The 20,311-nt window shown below is 45.4% G+C and overlaps 1 protein-coding gene across 1 annotated transcript in view; it reads left to right on the top strand.

Moving 5' to 3' along the window:
• Positions 1-20,311, top strand: part of LOC126262488 (zinc finger protein 384-like) — a 463,059-nt gene that overhangs the window by 353,166 nt on the left and 89,582 nt on the right. The window lies entirely within an intron of this gene.

The following is a 20,311-nucleotide window of genomic DNA, read 5'->3' on the forward strand; positions in this document are numbered from 1 at the left end:
CTGAACAGGAAGACACTTTCATTGGCAAAAAAAACTTAGCAACATAATTGAAAAAAAAAAACACTTATAGCTTTAAATAACCATAAAAATTACCAAATTATTACAAGCACAAAAACTTTTAGTCACTTACTAAAATCACATTCTCCATTGGAGGTGCATAAAACAATGGTGCCAAAAGTGTCGTCAGTAGTTAAAATTAAAATATCACCTCCATCTGTACAGCATAGCTATGAAGAGATGGTCAATGCGAACACGCCATATTATCAGTACTTAGCCTGTGAACCAGCGTGGAGAGGGTATGGAAGCACTAGAGCAGACAGTTTTTCCGAGAGATGGCACTTGTGGCACACGCGAGACACTCGCGCTCATTAAAACTCAGGCATACATACTCACGAGCGTCAAAAATTTGAAGGTTGTGGTAATTCAAACCTTCTGTCTTAATAAATAAACCATATCAGAACCATTTAAAGCACCTACATACAATAGAAAATATGAACAGCGATTTGCCTGTGTCCTAGTGTCAAGCAGGTGAAGCTTGCGCTAAGGAACACATCTAACGAGAGAGGGTAGTTGTGTTATGCGGGAGAATCTCGCGCAAATTAAAGACTAGGATATATAATAGTGAAAACGAACAAAATTCTGTATTGAATTTAAACCATCTGTCGTCAGGAATAAAAACATAACAGATTGTTGCTCGCAGTTTTCGATGTGTATGTGTGGTTGAAATGATTCTGTTATGTTATTTATTCATGATGGCAGATGGTTTAGATTTACTACAGAATTTTGTTAGTTTTCGCTCTGATATATCCTAGTCTGTAATTTTCTCGAGATTCTCCCGCATAACACTAGTACCCTCTCTCGTTAGATGTGTTCCTTAGCGCAAGCTTGACCTGATTGACACTAGGACACTGGCAAATTGCTGTTCATATTTTCTATTGTATATAGGTGCTTTAAATGGTCCTGATATGGCTTATTTATTAAGACAGAAGGTTTGAATTACCACAATCTTTAAGATTTTGACGCTCGTGAGTATGTATGCCTGAGTTTTAATGAGCGCGAGTGTCTCGCGCATACCACAACTGCCCTCTCTCGGTGGAACTGTCTGCCCTAGTGCTTCCACACCCTCTTCACGCTGGTTCACAGGCTAAGTACTGATAATATGGCATGTTCGCATTGACCATCTCTTCATAGTTATGCTGTACAGATGGAGGTGATATTTTAATTTTAACTACTGACGACACTTTTGGCACCATTGTTTTATGCATCTCCAATGGAGAATGTGATTTTAGTAAGTGACTAAAAGTTTTTGTGCTTGTAATACTTTGGTAATTTTTGTGGTTACTTAAAGCTATTTTTTTTTTCCCGGTTCCCCATCCACCCCAACAACTCCCTCCGCCCTCCCCCTACTGCTGAGGACATCATCCGCTTCACCACCATAGTGCTCCAAAACATCCACCCCTTCCAGCGCTCACACACTCTTTCCCAAATCGCCCTTGCTGCCCGTTCCATCTTCCATCTTACCACCTATGCCACATACTCCCACAACCAGGCCCACTTCACCTTCACCCCCCTCACCACCCTTGTCTAACTCTCCACTCCCATGGTACAACAACCGTACCGTATCCTGTACCACAACATTCGCTCCCTGCCCACCCACAAACTCCTCTTCCTCCACACCCTACATCAGCACCGCGTGGATGCCTTCATCCTAAATGAAACCTTCCTTCAACCCCGTATCTCCGTCTCCACGGCTCCTTACACTCTACACCGCACCGATAACCCGTACCCTCTCGCGCGTGGCGGAGTTGCTATAGGCCACCTCAAGCACCTCCCTGTCCGGCCCCAACCTCTCCTTAACAATCCTGCTGAGCATCTCACCCTCAGCCTCTTCTTCCCCACCCTTACCATCACCTGTGCCACCATTTATGTCCGCCCTCGCACCCCCATCCCGTACGATTTCCTGGCCCACATTGACCGCACCTTCTCCACCTACGTGATTGCCGCCGACCTCAATATCCACAGCCGTGATCCTGCCGACCTCCGGCGGTGGCATCAGTTTCTCACCACTCTCCAGGGAGACCTGGTTCCCCTGCCTCAGCACTCCCGGCCCGAATCCAACACCACTCCTGATGTGGTCCTTGCCTCTCCAAACCTCCTTGGGCGCATCACCGTGGATGTCCTTGACCTCATTGGCAGTGACCATGCTCCTGTCCTCCTCACTATCTCTAACGGTCGCCATCCCCGCCACGCTCCTCGCCCTGCCGTCCCTCCTAAACTTGTCCATGATTACTCCCGTGCCAACTGGGATGCCTACCGGGATTCCATTCACACCCAGGTTGACGGCCACGACCTTACCCTCCAGTCTCCTGATGACATCTCTCGCACTGCTGCCTTCCTGCACCAGACCTTGTCTGACGCCGTCGCCACCCATATCCCCACCAAAGCCATCCACCCTCACCGCCCCGCCCTGCCTCCACAGGCCGTCCTTCTCCTTCGAGAGTCCCGCCGCCTCTACCGCTCTTTTCTCCGCACTCGTGACCGGGATACACTTACCCGCCACCGGCAATTACAGCGACACATCCGCAACCTGCTTGTTGCGAAGAAACGCCGAGCCTGGCGCCAGACATGTACACAACTCAACACCACGCTCCCCATCAACTCTTCCAAGTATTGGTCTGCTTTCCACCGCCTTACTGGGAACCGCCCCACCCCCCAGTACCCTCTCCTCCTTAATGACCGTCCCTTTCCTGACAACCTCAGTAAGGCCACCCACTTTGCCTCCCACCTCTCTGATGTTTTTTCCATCCCAGACGATCCCCACTTTGATTATTCCCTCTTCCCTGATGTCATGGACCGTACGGATACCTCTGTTCCTCCCCTTGCTCCTAGCTTCCAGTACTTGGGCCACACCCCACCTTCTGCACTTAACACTCCCATCACTACACAGGACATCAGCCTCACACTCCGCACTAAACGCAACACTGCTCCCGGCCACGACTGCGTTACCTACCGCCACCTCAAACACTGCCCTCCCTCCTTCCTTTCCCTCCTTGCCACCCTCTACAATGTCATCCTTGCCACTGGCTTCTATCCTGACCTGTGGAAAACCTCCCGTATCCTGATGTTCTCCAAACCCAATAAGCCTCCGGCTGATGCCTCTTCCTATCGTCCTATCTGTCTCACATCGGTGTTCAGCAAGCTCTTGGAATCCATCCTTTCCCGGCGCATCCATCTCCACCTCCACCAAAACCACCTCCTCCCAAACACCCAATGTGGCTTTCGACCTTCCTTCTCTGCTGATGACCAACTCCTCCGCCTCACTCATCTCCTCTCCCTCCAGCTTAACTCCCGTCGCTCCGCCATTTTTGTCTCACTTGACCTCGAAAAGGCCTACGACCGTGTCTGGCATCCCGGTCTCCTGTTTAAACTCCAAACCTACGCCCTTCCTATCAACTACATCCGTCTGGTGGCCTCCTTCCTCTCCCACCGCCCCTCCTATGTTACCATCCATAATGCCAATTCCCCCACCTTCTACCCCTCTGCCGGTGTGCCCCAGGGCTCTGTCCTCTCCCCTCTCCTCTACCTCCTGTACACGGCAGATATGCCCCAACCCCCCCCTCCAGTACACCTCTTGCAATATGCTGATGACACCGCATTCCTCGCCCTCGCTCCTACGCTCCAACGGTCCCAACGCCTTCTCCAGAATCACCTTGACCTTTTTGCTGCATGGTGTAACCAGTGGCTCCTGAAACTCAATCCTTCCAAGATCCAGGCAATCATCGTAGGTCGTACCACTCGCTCCTTCCGGCTCCTGGATTTCTCCCTTACTGTCTGCGCACGTCCTGTCCGCCTCGCCCCCACCCTCACCTACCTTGGCCTCACCATTGACCGTCACCTCACCTGGATACCTCATCTCCGCTCCATCCAATCCAAAGCCCGCAACCGCCTCCGACTCCTCAAACTCCTCTCTGGCCGGACATGGGGGTTGCACCCCTCTACCATCCTCCACACCTACAAATCCTTAATCCGTCCCATCCTCTGTTATGCCAGTCCTGCCTGGATATCTGCCCCCCCCAAATTCTATCAGTCCCTCCAGATCCTTGAGCGTCATGCACTCCGCCTCGCCTTCCGTATCCGCCTCCCGTCCCCCACGCGGATCCTCTATGATCTCATTCCTTTCCCCCATCTCCTCCTCTTCCTCGAACATATCCGCATCCTCTACACCTCCCGCCGTCTTGAACCCCCTCACCCCCTGGTTGCTCCTCTCCTCTCCCATCCCCGACCCCTGCCACGTCTTCACCGTTGTGTCCCCCCTACCCTCCATCTCTACACCCTCCATCTCCTTTCCCAAGGTGGCTTCCGTCAACTCCCCCTCCCGGATGATGCCCTCTCTCCCTCCATTTATCCTTCCTATCAACTCTGATCCTCACTCCCCCTCCTTTCCTCCGTCCTTTCCCTGGGCTCCCTCTTCCTCCCCCCCTTCCCTCCTGTGTTTTCTCCCCGCCCACCCTCCCCCTAGGTCCCTTCCCCCCCCCCGAGTCCTTTTGCATTCCCCTCCTCTGCCTTCCCCACTCCCTGGCCCGTCTGCTCAGCACCCCCCACCCCTCTTATGGGTCCTCATTCTCCACTGGCTTCTTTCCCCCCTCCCACCCTTCCCTTTTCCTCTCCTTCCCCCCCCCTTTTTTTATTTCTCCGTCTTCTGTCCTGTTTCCCCCCCCCCCCCCCCCACCCGCTCTCGGCTGTGGTATGTCCTGTTTGTGCCCACTTTTTCGTGCTGTGTTTAAGTGAGTGTTCGGTGTTGTGCGTCTTTCCACAGTGATGCGAACAGAAATCGTGCTGTCGCTGGGTGTGCATTTTATATTTTGCGAACAGAAACCAGACTGTCGCCGTGTTTTTTAACTGTCTGTCCGCTATTTTTCTGCTTCTTGTATCATCAACCCTGTGTTTTATGTTTTAAGTTCTAGAATTTTCTGCCATTTTACCTTTACGTCACCGATTTTCTCGCCCACTGTTGTTTTTTCTTCTCTTCATCTTTTTACCACAAATTCTGTAGGCTGAAGAGCGGCGTAGTAAGCTGCTGCCAGCCCGCCCCCTTCGGGGGGAATTGAAATTCAATAAAGAAAAAAAAAAAAAAAAAAAAAAAAATTCCCGGTTCACCACTTGGTGCAACCAGTGGTTGCCTCCAAAACCCAGGTGATCATTGTAGGCAAAACCACCCCTTTCTTCCGGCTCCTCGATTTCTATCTGACCATCTATTGCCGTCCTATCGCCCTCACCCCCACCCTTAAGTACCTTGGCGTCACCCTCGACCGTCGCCTCTCCTGCACCCTCCATCTCCCGACTCCGTCTCCTCAAGTTCCTTTCGGGCTGTACGTGGGGTCTGGACCCCTCCACCATACTCCACACCTATAAATCCCTCATCCGCCCTATCCTGTGTTACGCCCATCCGGCCTGGATCTCTGCCCCCCCCCCCCCTACCTTTTAGAAATCCCTTCAGATCCTTGAACGCCATGCTCTCCGCCTCGCCTATCGCATCTGTCTCCCCTCACCCACGCGGATCCTGTATGACCTAATTCCGTTCCCCCACCTCCACCTTTTCCTTGAACGGATACGGATCCTCTACACCTACCATAAACTCTATCATCATCACCCACTTGTCTCACCCATCCTCTCCCACCCCTGCCCCCTGCCGCGCCTGTATTCCCACGTCCCAACTGGTCTCCATCTCTCTACCCTCCTTACCCTCTCCCAAGGTGGCTTCCGCCAGCTCCCCCTCCCTGATGATGCCCTCCTCCCCTCCATCTACTCCTCCTATCAACTTTGATCCTCGCCTCCCACTTCCTGTGTTTTTTTCCTTTGGGCACCCTCCCTCCCTTCTCTCTCCTTTTCCCTCCATCCCCCCTTCCTCCACCCCTCTTCCCCCGGGCTTCCCCTCCCCCCTCCTCCCTTCCTTCCTCCCCCCTATCTCCCCTGCCCTTGGTATCTCTGCTCTCCCCTCTCCCTCTCCAACATCCTCCTCCTCTCTTGGCAGGTCCCCCGACTTGTACACGCTCAGTGGACATTCGCGCGCTGGAGATCATCACCATCAGTGTCTCGTGTGTGTGCCTTCGTGTTTGTGTTTAGTGTTCTTTCGCCGTCCCGCCTCCACCGTTCACCTGTGCCGTCACAGTCAACCGTGTTTTGAGCGCAGTGTCAACAGGTTTTAGTGTTTTTTCTTGTCCAGCGTGAACGGCTTCGTGCATATTGTTTTCCGTGTCTACAGTTTTTACCCGCCATTGTATTGTATTATCTGTACCTCCTTTATGTCTTATATTGTACCATTCGCGGCTGAAGAGTAGCGTACTATGCTGCTGACAGCCCACCTTTGTACAAGGTGTTTAAAATGACAATAAAGAAAAAAAAATTTCTTTTTCCTTGTGTCTCAGTTATGTTGTTAAGATTTTCTGCTAATAATGTTGCGTTCTTGTTCAGGTGTATTTAGATATACAGAAGCCGTGGTCAAGGATTTCAATAAATCTTTATTATGCAACTGATTGGCTGTTATCATTTACAGTGAAGATTTTCAACAGTTGCTGCTTGAGCCATGTTTAAAATTTTGACGTCCTGAATTAGTTATTACCGTAATCTTGCCGTTTTAGCTCCGTGTTATGTTTCGAGGGATAACCAATCTCATAAGCAATACACTTCCGACCGCTGCAGACGAAACAATATTTGTTTACCAACTACATTATTCTAGTTGACGTATCTACTCTAGCAATAAACGTAAGATGCACTGCTCAGATCATGGGGTTGCGGTTTCACTAGATTCGAAATACTACTTTCTTCGACAATGAAGTTAAAAACCATCTCTTTATTACATTTAACAAACTTTAAAAGAAAACTCCAGCATGGTACAAATAAACAAATTTTTCTGTATTTAGACCGCGTCAGGTTTGAGTTAAAACTCCACTTTTCGAAGTAATTAGCATCATCTTCCTCGTGAGAGTACTAAATGGTGGCAAATGTGTTTTTTTTCTGTCAGCGAAGATAATACTTTCCCCTATCCCCTGGCCCAGAATCATTTGCAGGAAAAAGAACGAAAATAAGTTCCAACACCACCTCTTCTCTTTAAAATGAAGTTTTTTATTTTGATTATTGGGGAACGTTTTATTTATAGAGTCCGGGCTTAGGATTACCTAAGATTATAACCAATACGATTGTTACATCTATTATTGCATATCCGTGTCCCTATCACTTCTTTCACTGTAGGGTACTTTTTTTCCTTCTTGTTTGTAACTCTCCTTTCGGAGTGGCCCGTCAGCAGCTGTATCCTTTTAGCGAAACAAGTTCCAAATACAACAAACAGGAAAGTAAAAATGCTAAGTATGTTAGCAAAATGAGTTTGGCGTATTCAACTAAAATGGGTCACTTTGATGTTGTCCGTCCCAGTAAATGTCTTACCATCAGCACTGAACGAAGATGTTGCCTATGTGGCGCAGTCAGGTCATTGGTGACAGTGTGAGCTGAGCTCTGCTATGTCACCTTTAACGAAGCGGGATGCAGAAAGTCCCCTAGAATTTCTAGCACAGATGATTTTAAAGCGAAAAGGAGAAGGTGTTGGCTTTGTTTGAAGTGAACTGGAGTACAAACACTTAAGGATACAATTTAAGAACGCTTTATTTCCCATAGTTCAGCCTTGCTTGGGGAGGTGTCTTAAAGTGGCTTAAAGCCTATACACATCAGAGATTGCACCGTAGCGTTGAATATGTTAGTCCCTTCCTGCAGCTCCCGGTTCCTGAGTTCTAACTTCCACTATCAGAAGCGAGTGGTCTGCTTGCAACTTATTCTCAAGACCACAGTAGGAGACAAGGGCGAGATAGCGCTCGATCCTCTCTGTATTCGGACATATCACTCGTTCGTTGGTCACAGGCAGAAAATTCAAGGTAACATAATCTAAACTCACATACTTTGCCTGCAATGTGTACAGACTTCTTGTAGAACAGCAGCAGCGGAGTGTCACTTTGTCACTTTGTCGTGGCTCAGTTACAGTACTGTTTCTTCTGCTTCCTAGTACTGACTGCGACTGCGACTGTGACTGACATGGTCTTGTGGGCTAGCCGCTTGTATACTGATTTTTTACGCACTTCTGGATGAGTTTCTCTATCAGAGTGGTTTTTCCCCGATGCTCTGAAGGGCTTCCTAATTCCTAGAAACTTCCAATCTCGTTTGAAATGATTCTGAAACACGGAAATCTTGTTTCCATTTCCGTGTTCGTCTCAACTGTGTCACCACCGTTATAGCCATTGCATGCAGACATGTTACTCCCTGACAGTGAGTGTGGCTGTGAACGAACCATTTGCGCCTCTCTGTGGGGGGCGCTATGGGATTTGCTCCACTTCTCTCTCTGGATTACTCTCTTTATGTGTTCTACCAGCTACGATGACTCGGTGTTGACAGGCATGGTGAATTATCAAACGATTACACTGTATCAATGTTTTCTCTGTAATAGAGAGTCTGTTGTACCGTAGCAGATGTAATGCAAGATACGATGGTTCTTCTTGTTTCGGTTGTGTTTGATATACCATTCCTTGCCACGATATTTGGGGATGTTTCGTAACGTATTGTCTGTATATCCATTTGATACGTTTTTGTTGCAGGAGGCTTTCACTATTATGATCCTAGTCGAAGCTCACAACATCCCATATTGAGTGACCGTAAAAATTAATATCGTCATTGAAAACTACAAAGCACTAAACTGAAACTGACGTGTCCTGTGGCAACGTCAGTTATAAGCGCCCTGTACACAACTCTGAACAGCCCCAATGAGCTAAAATCATATGCCGGAACGCCTATGTGTATTATAATATTATTCCCAAATATCTCAGCTTCAGATCATAACGTGAAAGAAACAGACCAACTGGAATAGAGGAAATATACCTGTGTATGAGAGAAGACAGGTGGACATAATTTTATATGCATAGATGTTGCCTGGGTATGCATTTATTTCATTTTTCTAGTAGTTAATCTCCTCCTTCACCCCCTCTCCGTCCATTTCCTCCTTCATCCCCTCTCTGTCCAACTCCTCTACCCCCTCTCTCTGTTCATGTCCTCCATCTACCCCTGCCCTCCCTGTCCATCTCCCCCTTCCCTCTCCATTTCTCCATATCCTCCTCCCCCTACCTGTGTCCGTCTTCTCCTTCCCCCTCACTGTCTATCCACCACCTCCTCCCCCCCCCCCCTTGTCTCTCCACTTGGTCACCCTCACACCACTAGGACGCTAGTAGTTCTCACCCCCATAGTATTTCTTTCCATATCGTAAATCATACGTGTACCAAATTTGGTTGCAACCGTTCCAAGGATTTAGACTGTGCATTTACCCGTGATTTGCCCATGTACGCGCATGTCAAATATGTTTCACATACATTTACAGTATTTCGCACGTATTTGTACACATATTTTACCTGAATCTCTAGCGAATTTCGCCCTGCAGTTTCATTCTCACGCAGCCAATGTTTATGACGTCGTATCTCCTGAACTGTATGCTGTACAGTAATATATTCTTCTAAGTACAGCCAGCATCATATGTGGATACTGTCCGCAACATGTGGTGCGGATAGAACTAGTAATAAAGAAGTAAAATAAATTTAAAAAATCATTCACGATGCTGCAGTTTTTCACACATCTCGGTATTCAACGTCTTATTTCCTGAACTGTGTGTCGTACAATGACATATTTTTCTCGGTACATTCAGCGACATATATGGGTACTATTTCTTCACTGTGTTTCGAATAGGTTTAGTTTAAAGAAGTAATAAATTAACACGTCATGCATGATGCAGAAATTTTTAACGCATCTTAGTGTTTACGACGTCATACCTCCTGAACTATGTATCATACAGTGACATATTTTTGTAAGTGCATTCAATGGTATATTTGATTACTGTCTGTAAAATGTATCGCTAATTCAGTTACCAGTAAAGAAGTAGTAAATTAAAACGTCGTGCTTCATGCGGCAGTTTTTTTGCACGAACTGCGAATCTGTAGTAAGCAATGAAAATTTTCCTTTCGATATATTTTGTGGATTGTCAACGAGAAAATGTTTCATAAATGTCTGAAATTACGTGAAAGATGGTTTCAAGTCACTAAGTGTTATTATTCTCAAATACTGAATGACTAAGTTATGGATGTCCCCACGTTGTGGGCTGCACTGCTTTTTCACTCCCACCCCTACCCCAATGATAGGCAGGTGGTTGTTATCCCCCGTATTTCCAGACAGTAGGCGATATGTGTACCAAGTTTGACTGAAATCGGTCCAGTGGTCTAGGAGGATATGTGGAACATACATATGTACATCCGTGTGTTTATTGCTTTGTGTACAAGCTTCGACTTTGTTTCCAATAGGCAAGAAATAATGTTGATCAACTGTCTTTGGTGTCTTCGCTGAAATCTTGAATTGCAGTTTAAGAGAACGGTGCGAGCTCTTTCTACTACATACCACGCGAAAACAAGGGAAAAGTGTTCCGTGCTACAGCATAGTAACCAGTAATTCAACATTTGAACAATACTAAAATCAGAACTAGCTCGACTGCATCTTCCGTGTATTACATGATATTTCAACTCCCACCGACGAATAGAGAACAGATTATTTCTCCGACATGTAATGTTGAAACTGTGAGAAGAAACGACAGCTACGAATCTAGAATCGGAAACGTACTGACCATATTGTGGATGTTTCATGTCAAACGTGTGTAGAAGTATGTTTATAAGATAGATTCGGCTGTAATTTAATGTTCATGTTTCGTTAAGTAAGTTACTCATCTATATGAAACTGGACGCCCAGGGCAGGAGCATTTTAAACTTGAATTGATTAACTGCAAAATTAAATGCAAAGAAATTATGAAAGTTATGGAACTGGATCTGAAACTGGACTAAGACAAGCTGTGCATCCAGATGCTAGCGTAGCACTATTTAATCTATTAACCGAGCGGCAGGGTAGACCTACGAAACGGAAAGCTAAACTGGCATACGAATACGAAGTGCATCGATAGTTTTTTGAGAGTGTGAGAAGCTCTCCACACGGAAGTGGGACGGAGGACATCCTTCTGCTACTGATGCTACTCTACATTGCATTAATTGGTTACATAAAGTATTCACACAGCGGGGTAAACGTTGCCTCAGTAAATCATGTTAAGTAAACGACGGTCGGTTGGCAGCCCTCGCCCGCCGTTGTGGTCTGGCCTCCGTCAGATGCCCACCGCATTGGACACTCAGTGCATTTTCCTCGTTGTGTTCGGCCAGCCTATCAGGTTCTCCATACGGCGCAGACCCGCATGCAGCCACCTACTTAGCTCCGGCGCAGTAACCGGTGGTTTATTACACAATGGCAGCCGGAAGACCGCCGTATTCGCTTCGGCTTATCCTCTAACTTATATAACATCGGTTGTAATTCTCCCTACAGCACTGCGTCAAGCTCCTTTAAACTGTACGATAAAAAAGTAGCATGTAGCGGCTCCTTAGCCTGTCTCACCGGTGAAGCTATAGCCTTTCTAACAAGCGCTAATTTTATAAGCAAAGTTTAGTTCCATCTATATCACTCATCTTGCATGAACCGCTGCTAGTAAGAGACATTAACAAAAATTCTCTGAGAAATCTATCTTTACCATCACAAAGTGTTTACCTAACTATGATATTTCACCGCTGCCCGAAGTCTGCCCCCTGACTGAAATAAAAGTAGAAATGCCAAGGATAAAAAGACTGCTCTAGATTCAGTACGTCAATTGTAACTTCTCGTTTTAAACCTTAAAACTTAAATTTTGCACACATATTTGTCACCAGTTCACTTTCTCTCACTGAAATGTAAAGGCAGTACAAAGACAAAAATGCAATCACTGTGCCTCGTCGTTTTATATTTTCAGCTACTGAGAAGATACATCAAATGTGGTCTTAACTGAAGCAATTGCAACCTGTCACTTCGATTCGGATATAAATTAATGGGAGACTTCTCTACAATGCAGCATAAACTATCCTTCTTCAAAAACAACTGCTGGCTGTGATGGTTGCCTCATCGTGATCCTTGCTCACTCTTAACGGCCATCGTCATAACAACACCAGACTCGCGGGCGCTCTTAAGTCTAATAACTCTTGTAAAGCGTAGACGCATTGAAACCAGTCACCATTACATAGCTAATGAACTACAGTGTAAAGAGGCAGGTAGTTAAATTACATAGGGAGGAAATAGGAAACAGAATATCTCCAAAACCGTAAGAATCAGTATGATATTCTTTGTAACAATGTAAATACACCATGCTAATCTAGGCCATTTGCAACGTCTGGCAAGGATAGTAAACAGTGGACATATCGATACCAGGGCATGAAGTCGATGCGAATTTCATCCCGGGTACACGGTTAAACAGTAACTATACCACACAGACAAGTGCTTGAATAATATACGCAGCGAGAAAACGTGCTCCAGGAAGCGGGCTGAATAATTGTCGAGTCGCTCGACATTTGAATAGGACCCATGTCACTATTCGATAAAGCTGGCTGTAATAGGTGAACCATGGCCGGACACAGCATCAAAGCGGTCGACCTAGAGAGATGACAAAACGACATGACCGAGCAGTCATTGGAGAGGCACTCAGAACCCCTGGATTCATCATTATACTCGTATTTTCGATCCGACGTGCAGCTAATGCTGCAATGACCACGGGCAGCATTAATAGGCGACTCACAGTAAGGGGCTGAGCTGACGGCTCCCATTGCGCCCATCACCATTGATCTCTCTACACACCAAGAAGCCCATTTGTGGAGGTATAGGACACATTATTACAGCGATATATCGACGATATCCTATGCCCAATTTTGTTCTCCTTCATGGCAAGCCATCTTGGGCTTACATTTCAGCAAGATAATGCCCTACCACACACATTGCGAGATTCTGATGATTGTCGCTGTGCTTTCCAAACCTTAGGTTCGCCAGCAAGAACGATCTCCGTCCCATTCGGACATTTCCTTCTTGGCGTCCTAGAGTGTAGTTTGGAGCTACTTGTGACCCAGTTTGTTAAGCGCAAATACTGTCACTGCTTAGGAAACGTTAACTTGACCACATTACAGGCAGAAGAACACAATCAACTGCTTGTGCAGCTTGTGTACACGGGTTGGACAAAATATGAAAGCACAAAAACACCTTACCTTGTATAATAGCGCTTAAGAAAGCCGTTGGCATTCAAAAAGTAGTCGTCTAAATGGATAAATACAGACGCTGTATTGTTTTCAAGGGAATGCTATCCTCCTGTATCAGCATTCTCCTGTATAATAAACATCGTACCATGGGAAGGATCGAATCAGCCAAAATGTTCACATAATCCATGGTAGTAATGCAAATGGCTAAGGTAGCCATGCAGTCATTGGAATACCAGGATGTGGCTACCAAAATCATCACCGAATCCTCGCCATGTTTCACTCTTGGTACGTAAATTCGGCCTGAACTTAGTGTACAACCAGACTCATCTGACCAACTGGCTTTGTTTTATTCCTTCATAGTCCAGGTTTAATGACTTCGTCGGCTGGTGTGGCCGAGCGGTTCTAAGCGCTTCAGTCTGGAACCGCGCGACCGCTACGGTCGCAGGTTCGAATCCTGCCTCGGGCATGGATGTGTGTGATGTCGTTAGGTTAGTTAGGTTTAAGTGGTTCTAAGTTCTAGGGCCATTTTAATGACTTCAGCACCACATATTCCTATTACAGGCATTTGTATCAATATTAGTGGTTTTAGACTCCCAGCTTGTCCTGCAGTTTGCTGCTTATGGAGGTCCGTTCGAGTTTGTTTTCGCTCTGACAGGGTTCGTGAGTGCGACATTCTGTTCTGCAGTGACTTTTGCAACTGTCGTCTTCTTACTTTCTGTCACAATCCTCTTCAATGACCGTCTGTCGCTATAGCTCAACAAGTACATTCCTCCGCGTTACGACGTAGTCGGTGATGTTTTCCGCTTTCATTCCGTGGGGTATAAATCTTCAAATTCGGTGCCGTTTTTTTTTTTAATTTATTGGCTTCGAGATAACCTCCGACGCCGCCAAGAATTGAACCCGGGTTCCTAGCAGTTCGAGACGACTATAATGCTTCTTGGAACAAAATACACCTCGACTAACATTGTCACGGAAGTACCCACCATACGGCAATTTGCCTACGTTCGAATTCAATTAGCTGCGACGTAACGCACTCACAGCTACACAGAACACCGTTCACACCACGACTGATACTTGCAGTGAATTGAGGACATCGCACAGGTACCGTTCGTGGTCATACACAACAGCGTAACATGCAGGCTAGGATAGCATCTGCACTTATGTTCAGTCACGCATTCCTCACGGTGTGCCCATATTTTTGTCCAACCCCTGAACTCAAGAGAACAGAAAAGACATTAAATCGGGGTGAAAGGGCTAAACCAAGTAAGTGACACGTGATAGGCAGTAAGTTAGTGATAAAGACGAGAATTTTAAAGCATTAGGCAGAGTTTACCACACTGAAATCTAGTACTGACTCCAAGTTTCGGAATACAAGGAAAGGTTTCCTTAATATACTAGACTTCTCGTCCTTTCAGTTTTGCAGTGAATCGTAGAGAATCCTCAAAGTAACCACCGTCCATTGTGTGCACTGCCATTGATTCCCTCTTTTCTGCTAAGCTACATCATAGCATGATTTGAAGTTTCTGTTGTTGCACGGCTCATGGGGAAGTCCGACATAATATTCGCATCATTACTTTTGCAGTGCAGCTGCCCCGCCATGTGCACGTAGAATATGTCTTACAACGAGATTCTGCAGCTGCGTCAAGCACAACGTCATCCCTACGCGGCACATGTTAGACACTTAAGTCGGTAAGCTATATCGAGAACGCACCTTTGGCGGACAATGTCCTTGACGACGGACGCGTGTCGCGGTCCGTTGCTTGACAGGCAGCGTCATCTTTTCAGTGCCTCTCCGCTACTCCCCAAAATCATAGAAATGTGCATGTTACTCCCGCCAGGTATACCAGTCGGTTAGTCCATGTCTTTTTAGCGGAAGCAACTCCGGCGACCTACACGTCGATTCCAAAATGGGGGGAGATGTACTGAAGGAAGTACTTTTAGCACTTTTATACAGAATCGTCTCCGGAGACAAGAACTTTTCGAATCAGTTAACGAAGAGTACGAAGTTGGTGACTATGTGGCTGTTATAGCTACGATGTCCTAACGTGAACCATGGACCTTGCCGTCGTTGGGGTCGCTTTCATGTTTCAACATACAAATAGCCTTGCCATGGGTGCAGGAGGTATTGAATAGAATTGTAGAGAAGAGAAATTTGTGGCACAACTTGACTAGAAGAAGGGATCGGTTGGTTGGGCATGTTCTGAGGCATCAAGGGATCACCAATTGAGTATTGGAGGACAGCGTGGAGGGTAAAAATCGTAGAAGGGACCATGAGATGAATACACTAAACAGATTCAGAAGGATGTAGGTTGCAGTAAGTACTGGGAGATGAAGAAGTTTCCACAGGATAGAGTAGCATGGAGAGCTGCATCAAACCAGTCTCTGGACTGAAGACCACAACAACATAGGTGCAACCACATCGGAGGGGTATCGAGAGGCAACAAAAATGTGTGGTTTCTGAAGAGCGGCAGCAACCTTTTCGGTAGTTGCGGTGGCTACAGTCTGGATGATTGACTGATGTGGCCTTGTAACATCAACCAAAACGGCCTTGCTGTGCTGATACTGCGAACGACTGAAAGAAAGGGAAAACTACAGCCGTAATTCCTCCCGAGGGCATACAGCTCTACTGGACTGTTAATGATGATGGCGTCCTCTTGGGTAAAATATTCCGGAGATAAAACAGTCTCCCATTCCGATCTCCGGGAGGGGGGGGGGCTACTTTTAGGAGGATGTCGTCATCAGGAGAAACAAAACCGATATTCTATGGATCGGTGCATGGAATGTTAGATCCCTTAATCGGGCAGGTAGTTTCGGAAATTTCAAAGGGAAATAGGTAGGTTAAAGTTAGATATAGTGGATATGAGCAAAGTTCGGTGCAGGAGCAGCAGGACTTGTGGCCAGGTGAATACAATGTCAGATAGGTGTAATGCAGGAGTGGCTTTAAAAACGAATAAGAAAACTGGAATGCGGGTAAGCTACTATGAGCAGTATAATCAACGAACTATCGTAGCCAAGATAGACACAAAGCCCACGCCTAACACAGCAGTACGGCTTTATATACCAACTAGCTCTGGAGATAATGAAGAGAATGAAGAAATGTGTGATGAGATAAATCAAATTGTTCAAATAGTTAAAGGAGCAGAAACTTTAATTGTGTTCCGGGACTGGAATCGATAGCAGGAAAAGGATGAGAAGGAAGAATAGTAGGTGAATGCCGACTGGGGGAACGGAATGAAAGAGGAAGTCGCCTGGTAGTATTTTACATAGAGCATTATATTATAATCGCTGACACTTGGTTTAAGAATCATAAAAGAAGGTTGTACAGGTGGAAGACACTTGGAGAAACTGGAAGGCATCAGTTTGAAAATATGATGGTTAGACAGAGATTTAGGAACCAGATTTTAAACTATAAGCCATTTCCAGAGGCAGATTTGGAGGCTGACCAGAATTTATTGGTTAAGAACTTTAGATTAACACCTGAAGAAATTTCAAAAAGGTAGAATATTAAGGAGGGGTATAAATTGAAGGAACCAGAGGTTGTTGAGAATTTCAGAGGGAGCATTAGGAAAGAGAAGGCCAGAACAGGGGAAAGGGAGTACAAACGTTCAAAAAATGGTATTGACAGAAAGTGAGAAATGGCTAAGCAGGAATGTCTAGAGGACAAATGCAACGATTCAGAAGCATATTTGACTAGGGAAAAGTTAGATACTACCTACAAGAAAATTAAAGGGGCCTATGAGGAAAAGAGAAGTAGCCGTGTGAACATCAAGAGCTGAGATGGAAAACCAGTCATAAAAGCTGAAAGGCGGAGGGTAAATACAACGAACTTGAAGGCAATATTATACAAAGGGAAGTGGACGCAGTTGAAAATGAAATGGGAGATATGATAATGCGAGAAGAATTTGACAGATCTCTGAAAGATCAAAGTCAAAACAAAGCCCCAGGGGTAGACGATATTCCATTAGAATTACTGATAACCCTGGGGGAACCAGCCATGACAAAACTCTCCATCCGGTGTGCAAGATGTAAAAGACAGGAGAAATACCCTCAGACTTCAAGAAGAATGTAGTAATTCCAATTCCAAAGAAAGCATTAGCTGACAGGTGGGAAAAATACCGAATTATGTGCTTAATAAGTCATGGCTGCAAAATACTGACATGAATTCTTTACAAAACAACGGAAGAACTGGTAGAAGCCGACATCGGGCAAGATCAGTTTGGATTCCGGAGAAATGTAGGCAGTACTGACCCTACGACTTGTTTGGAAGATATGTTAAGGAAAGACAAACCTACGTTTATAGCATTTGTAGGCTTAGAGAAAGCTTTTGACAATGTTGACTGGAATACTCTCTTTGAAATTCTGAAGGTAGCAAGAGTAAATTACAGGGAGGTAAGGGCTATCCGGTGTGGCCGAGCGGTTCTAGGCGCTTCAGTCTGGAAGAGCACGACCGCTACGGTCGCAGGTTCGAATCCTGCCTCGGGCATGGATGTCTGTGATGTCCTTAGGTTTAAGTACTTCTAAGTTCTAGGGGACTGATGACCTCAGATGTTGAGTCCCGTAGTGCTCAGACCCATTTGAACCATTTGGCAGTTATAAGAGAAGAGGGGCGGGGGGCTTGTCCGGGATTTGTGTCGTGCAAAGTGGTAATTTCTCTGCTCTCTGTTATTCAGAGTACTATGCGAAGTGTAAAAACCTTTGCAAAACCAGTAGAAATTTCTGTAGAGTGAACCTCTCACAAAACACATTGTCAGATCAGTTTCTTTCCGTAAGTAGGTTTCTGGAAATAGTGAAATTACGCAGTAATTTTCACAACTAACACGCGCTATCGAAAGAGGTCCTAAACTATAACGTTACAGGCAATTTGTAAGGGGTCTCAGAGTCTAAATAAGTTGAGTGCAGGGAACGGTAGCAGCTATAGCGCTTAACGGACAGCGGTATCGGAGACGGTTTGAACAAGCGGTAACCGGCAGCAGCTATAGTTACATCAGGCGAATTCTCCAGTGGCAGACGCAGTTCAACACCAGTACAACAGCAGCGTCTTCGAGTACTCCAGGGCAGTCTTCAATGTCGACTTCCACTACAACCGACGGCATCACCATGGCAGAGGGAACCATCTCAGATCAGATAAGTGCCTGCGCAAATAGTGAGATAGTGTTTAACTCTGAAGTTCAAGCTCCACGTATAGATCTCACGAAAATAATTCTGAAAACGGAAGTGAGACGGTTAGTCCGAAATCAGAGTGCGAAAGTGTAACTAGTACGAATTCAGGCAAGAGGAATGAATGTGGGGGAGATATGATGTCTCAAATAAGGCAAATGATCCAGGAATTTGGAAATAATATGAAAACAATGGCAAATAATATCAGTACAATTCGAACAGATATGGGTACATGGCGAACAGATATGGGCACATTGCAAATAGTTACGGATACAATTCGGACTGATATGGGTACAATGCGAACTGAAATAGGTTCCGCTATGAAAAAGGAAGCTGAAACAATTATGGGTAACCTTGAAAAAGCAATTGATGATAAATTAAAATGTGTCCGAATGGATATGGGGAAAAATACAGACGAAGTTGTAATAGTAATATCTAAAATCGAATCAGTGAAAAAAGATCTTGGGGAAAATATGGATAAGATACAGACGGAATTTGGGGGCAAGGTAAGATGCTCATAAAAGCGATATAAATTTAGCAATTAGTAACATTGCCAATAGTGTATGTGAGGGGGAGAAAGAAGTGGACAAAACTGAACATAAAACAGAGTCCAATATCATTAGTGAAAATGAATTTAAGAAACAAATGCAACAGGTAAAAAGTGATTTCAATTCCTTAGCCTCCCAACAGGCCACGCCGGTTATAAATATCCCTTGGGCAAATACCGTATATGTGAAATGTTACGCAGATGATGGAAGATATCACCCAGAAAATTTCGTGGCTGCGTGTAGGGACGCTTTTGTTCACGGCATGTCGGACGAAGCGAAAATAAAATACTTTAAACGGCATTTAGAGGGAGACCCACAGGCTTGGGAAAATGTTAAATGTAGTTCGTGCGAATCGTACGAAGAGTTCGAAAAGTGTTTTTTGAATAAATTTTGGAGCTAGGCAAGTCAGACGCGGATGCAAAATTAATTTTTAAATGTGCCGAGTTACAGGTACGGTAATAGGACGATTAGAGATTTTTGGATGCGCGAACTTGGCAAGCTTATGCACGTAAAACATCCGTTGGAGGTTTTAACGGAAATCACCACGTTAAAAAGGTGATTACCCGAAAATCTGCAGTGGGATCTTGTCCATAGTCCATGTGATTCAGTGGACGAATTTTTAGAGTTTGTGGAAAAATAGAGAGCTTTGAAGTTCAAACCACAGAGCAAACCGACTGGTAGTTATCAAAATGGGAATCCAAAAAATCATCACCAAAATAATAATAATGAGAGAAATCAAAGGAATTCTCAGGAAGATAGTAGCTGGAATGAGCAGAATGGTCGGAGAACGAACGGGAGTAACATCCGTGAATTGGACCCAAATAAAGAACGCATATTTGACGGGGAAATTCGCGCGAAGTGCAGTCGCGCAACAACCAGTCGGAAAACTGATGTTCGCCGCATCTCAGGTCCTGGAATGACGATCTAAACACGCGATGAAAAGGACTGGAGATAATGGTAATGGTAGAAATGTTGATTGGTTTGGAGAAAGGCAACAAATATGTAATACGGAGTATGTTAAAGAGGAAGGCTATATAGGTGGCTCATTCAATAAAAGAGGGTGCGAAAGGCGGAAGCAAATATTTGTGAGAGATTTAAGTAAAAGTAATGGGAATAAATTAGCGGGGCATGATGTAAGTTATGAATGTGTAATGAATGACTGTGTGAATGGTGATGAATGGAAAGATTCAATGGCTCAAAAAGAAGTTACAAAGGAGATGAATTTTTCGAAAGCAAATTGCGTGGAGAGATCTGAAGAGTTATTAGCAAATAGTAGCAATTTCAGTAAGGAAGGTGTTGTAGTAGCAAGTATTTGTGAGTCGGCGAAAAGCGTCGATATTAGTGAAGGCGGCATAGCAGTGGTCTCGCCAACAGTTGAAGTTAAAAATGTCTCGGCGGAGGTAGATGATTTCTGTTTAAAGGAACAGAGAAATGTTAATATATGTA

The sequence above is a fragment of the Schistocerca nitens genome, chromosome 6, assembly GCF_023898315.1.
Source record: "Schistocerca nitens isolate TAMUIC-IGC-003100 chromosome 6, iqSchNite1.1, whole genome shotgun sequence".
Lineage (NCBI taxonomy): Eukaryota > Metazoa > Arthropoda > Insecta > Orthoptera > Acrididae > Schistocerca > Schistocerca nitens.